The sequence below is a fragment of the Lactuca sativa genome, chromosome 2 (assembly GCF_002870075.4).
Source record: "Lactuca sativa cultivar Salinas chromosome 2, Lsat_Salinas_v11, whole genome shotgun sequence".
Classification (NCBI taxonomy): domain Eukaryota; kingdom Viridiplantae; phylum Streptophyta; class Magnoliopsida; order Asterales; family Asteraceae; genus Lactuca; species Lactuca sativa.
The window spans coordinates 218,603,573-218,608,919 of record NC_056624.2 but is presented as its reverse complement, the minus strand read 5'-3'; positions in this window follow the sequence as shown (position 1 = coordinate 218,608,919).

Here is a 5,347-nt window from a genome sequence, read left to right as displayed (position 1 = left end):
GGTTTTGCCTAAAATTGAAATTTATGTCCGTTTTTACTCAAACGTTTTCGAAAAAATGTTCGGTTTTACCCTTTTACCGGTTATAACAGGTTTTCAAGGTTACTATTATATTAAATTCGCAAAAAAACCCTTAAATTTACCATTTTTTTACGTTTTTACCCTTAAGTTTATAATTTTTTTTACATTTTTACCCTAAGTATATTTTTTCTATAATATACCTATTCATATGATTTTTTTACTTGAATACGTATAATATGAAAAAAAAAATACATAGGGTGAAAGTGTAAAAAAAAAAATTATAAACTTAAGGGTAAAAACGTAAAAAAATTATGAACTTAAGGATTTTTTTTGCGAAGTTAATATAATGGTAACCTGTTATCACCAGTAAAAGGTAAAACCGAACATTTTTTGAAAAATGTTAGGGTAAAAACTGACATAAAATTCAATTTTAGACAAAACTGACCAAACCCTGAAAACATTAGGGTTTTTATGACATTAGCCCTTCATATTAATTTTTATTTATTTATTTATTTATTGCAATTTGTGATCCAAAGGTTTTTGGTCATTTTCAAACGTTAATTATTATACTGTTTGATAATTCTTTAAATTCTTATCTTATGATTTAGATATTGTTTAATAATACATAATTTAACATACTGTATAGTTTTTTTTCTTTATTTTGTGTTTAATATCAATTATCCAGTCACTTTCCATTACTTCATTTTTAAAACTTGAACTGTTTTAGCATAATTGAAGTTGAGTGATGTACATTTCAGGTGACAGAGAAACAGGCTCAAGTGATAAGTGTAAGAGCAAGTTCTAGGTGCTTGCTTTTGAGTGATAGATGCTTGAAAAGATAGCAATTTTTGGTATAAGATAGATTATTACATAACTTTTTGGCAAATACGGTAACTCCAGAATTTTTTTTTTTTTTTTTTTTTTTTTAGGAAAAGCAAATATCTCCAGAATTAATAAATTAAATTTATGTGTTTGTCTAATTTAGTTTTTGGTTACTAACTGTAATTTATATGAAGTTGTCATAGATATTTTGGTTATGTTGAGGAATTGTTATTTGATGAAAATACTGAATTGTATTAGTTTATCAAACCTTTATAGTTGCTATTTTAATTATTAGATTTAAGATGTTACATAGACATCAATATTTAAGGCAATTATGCCAAATAAGAAGGAAGCTAAATTTGGCTTTTATGGTGGCATATGGCATTTGTCTTTTGGCGTATTGTATAGTAAAGTGCGTCGCTTTATTTTAGGGAACTTGAGAGGAGAACACTTTGCATATTGGTTGTTGGAAGCGTAAGGGAAATATAAAACACACATTTGACCAACATATTTTGTAACTTATGATTTGTCTTTATTTACACTAGCATTTGATGGATCGTAGAGTATTGAGGATGAGAAAAGTTGATGGATTTCGAATCGAAAGAAGGTTTTTACAAAGACCAATGTCGTAGATATTTGACCATATTTGAAAATTTGACGTAAATTGAAAGTTGTTGGTTTAAATATATATATAGTATGTGCATGGAACTAGAATAGTTTGGTGAAAGGCTCGACACCAACATTTATATTTTATATGTTAGTAAACCTTTAGTTTTTGCAATTAAACGTTGAAAATATATGTTAAGAAACAACTAACAAAGACTATCTCAATTGTTATATATGAATTAGTGTGAGAAACTCTCAATTACAATATAATATGATTTTATTTATTTATTTAGGAAGCCATTGTGAACTAACACATAAAAGACATAGAATGGTTAAGGTTTCATATTATTATAAAAATGAAAAGTACAATTTGCTATAGAAAAGAAAGACGTAATTTATAGATTAGCTAATTAGGGTTTCCTAGCTAATGCGCCGTCATAATACCCAATACAAAATAAAACCAAAATCTTATTATGCTAACATTCTCTCTTAAACTCAGAATGCAGCAACAATAAGCATTGAGTTTGTTAGACAAAAAATGAAATCGATGAGCAGTCAATGGCTTCGTAAGAATATCAACAATCTGCAAAGTGGAATAAACACAAAGAAGGGAGATTCTCCTTCTGGAGATGATGACATGTGAAATGACAATCAATCTCATTGTATTTTGTGCCTTCATGAAACACTAAATTCTTGGCAATCATTATCGCACTCTCTTTGTCACAATACGAAGGGGTAGACTGAGAGATGTGAACGCTCATATCTGTAAGAAGTCATCTTAACCAAACAATCTCACAATTGGCGATAGCCATGGTTCGATACTCAAATTTTTTGATCGAGAGACAACATCTAGTTTCTTACTCTTCTATGATATCAACTAATATCCAAGAAAAACACAATACCCAATAGTGGATTTACGATCATAAATATCATTATCCCAATTAGCATCATTATAGGCATGCAGCTCAAGAGAGGATGTAGATGGAAACACAAGGGTGCGAAACTGAGTACCACGAAGATATCTCAAAATACGAAGGACAACTCCCCAATGAACAGTAGAAGGAGCAGTGACAAACTGGTTAACCACATGAACTGCATGAGCAATATCCGATTTACTGACAGTGAGGTAAACCAAACTACATACAATGGTACGATAAAGGCTTGCATCTGATAAGGGGACACCATCAGCGGGAGAATACTTTGCATTATTCTCTATAGGCATATCAACTGTCCGATTATCCATGATTCGTGCTCGTTCAAACAAATCTGAAATATACTTCGTCTGAGATAAAAGATAACCCTTTGGAGATTGAGCAACTTCAATCCCCGAGAATAACGCAAAAAACCCAAGTCTTTCATAGAAAAATGGTGAGCCAAATCACGCTTTAAAGACTTTATACCATCATGATCCTCACCGGTAATAATCATGTCATCGACATATAAGGAAATAATAATCTGAACTACACTCATACACCAAGCAAATAGAATCGAATCATGATTACTTGGTCGGAAACCAAGCAAAGTAATCACCATAGAAAATTTCTCAAGCCAAGTACGAGGGGATTGTTTAAGACCATATAGTGCCTTCCGAAGTCGACAAACTTCACCTGGTTGGAAAGCAATACCTGGGGAGGATACATGTATACTTCCTCATGAACATCACTATTCAAGAACGCATTCTTGACATCCATCTGATAAATCTTCCATTCATACTTTAGACCTCTAATGAGCTAGAAATGATGAATAAACTCTATATCTACAAGTTCCTTCTTGTCCAATGCTTTTCCTTAAGCCTTCTTCTTCTTCAAATCAAAAAAGAACACCCAAAAACTCTTAGTAAGATCAAGAATGCTCTCAAGATGGCTAGGGTTTCGAGATTAGCTCAAAATGGAAAATGGACACTGATAAGGTGAAGGAATTAGGGGGTTTAATGAGCTTAAATAGGGTGCAAACCCTAAAAATTAGGGTTTGCCCCTGGCTTACATATGCCTTGCGTAAGCATGGGTACGCCCAACGTAAGTAGGGGACATCCCCGCTTCACGCATGCATAGAAGTACGTCGTGTATACCTTGTATACGCCCAATGTACTGAAGTCTAGTCCATGGATAATTGAAATATTTTGCAAGAGTTTTTACCTGGCGATTCGGGCGTTACAACTAGAGTACTCCTGGGAGCTCGTCTACCTAGTTGCCTTTAGCCTTCCCCAGTCGTTTCTTGATTTCGTTTACTAATGTCCTGTTGGACAGTTCCGCTTGGCTATTGGCCTGGGGATGTGCTACTTATGTGAATCTTTTTCCTATGCCCTTGTCCATGCACCAACTTCTAAATGGGTTTTAGGCGAATTGTAATCCAATATCACTTATCAGCACTCTAAGTGTACCGAATCTCGTCAGGATATTCTTCCATAAGAATTTGATCATCTGCCTTCCTGCTATGCGTGCCAAGGGTTCTGCCTCCATCCACTTGGTGAAGTAGTCTACCGCGACAACGAGGAATTTCACTTTCCCTGGGGCTTCCGGGAATGGCCCAACAATAGCGATTCCCTACTGGTAGAAAGGACATGGGCTTGATATGCTTGTCAACGTCATAGGAGGGAGTCCTTGTACTGGGGAGAAAGTATGACACTCTACACATGTCCTTGTTAGAATCATAACATCATGGTGAATGTCGAGCCAGTAAATCCCCATCCCATGTATTTTTTATGTCAAAGCTCTTGCTCCTTCATGTGTGTCGGGTGGGCCGACATGGGCCTCCTGCAGTGGTTTCTTGCCATAGGCTTTGTCTATGGATTTCAACCATGGTCCGTACCCCTTTTTTTATAATGCCCCTCCTATCAACACGTATTGTGGGGCTTTTATCCTTATCTTTCGAGTCTCTTCGTGCTTGCCTAGTTGGACGCCATGTTATAGGTAGTCCAATATGAGTGTCATCCAGTTGGGCTATGCTGGTGATAACATGTGTATCTAGTGTTCGTTTATGCTTCTTTCCTTTAGAACTTCGACCAAGACTTTCTTGGAAAGGTCACCGAAGCATGTCAATATGAGTTTGCTGATGGCATCAGTCCTCATATTGTCTCCTCGTGGAATTTGCTTGATGGTGAAGCTTTTCAATGGGATTATTAGCTTTTGGACAACGCTCACATATTTCTCCATCCGTTTGTCCCTTGCTTTGAATTCTCATTAACCTGGTTTGTTGCTAGCCTCGAGTCCGTCAAGGTCGTTACCCTTTCGACTCCTATCTTGTTTTCCAACCTGAGGCAGCCTAGCAGGGCTTTTCGTTACCCTTTCTGCTCCTATCTGGAAAAGTAATTTTTGACTATCTCTGGTTCCTTCTGTTTGCATCCGATGATAGAGTGCAATTCTCGCTTGTATTTTCGCAACCGCATGAAGTTGGTTAAGAAAAGGTACTTCAGTAGGAAGGATTGTTTGTAACAACATTCATGTGTTCTCATTCAAGGTTTTTAGGAAGTATGTACACCAAAACCACTCGTCCAGCTTCAACAACGTCATGGTCCACTCGTATGTGTCAATATGGTTGTCTGGGTCTGTGGTGCCATTGTAGGTTTTCAGGTGAGGTAGTTTTGTTGTGTTTGGGATTTCATGGTCTAGAAGTTCCTTCATAAATAGGGATGTCACACTCCGAGAGAGGAAGTCTTGGTTTGGTGTATGGATGGATGAGTTGTTGCATGGTTAGTTATGGTTGTACTAACATGTTATTGTATGCTGACAAGTTTGTTGGTGTTGGACCATAAAATTTTTGTGGGTGGAAAGGGAAGGCGTGTGACAACCGTCACTTTCTGGTCAAGTCAAATTCAAATAAAGTCAACAAGTCAAACCGGTCAACTCAATTAACCCTTGTATATTAGGGTTTACATTATGTTTACTATTGTACAACACACTAT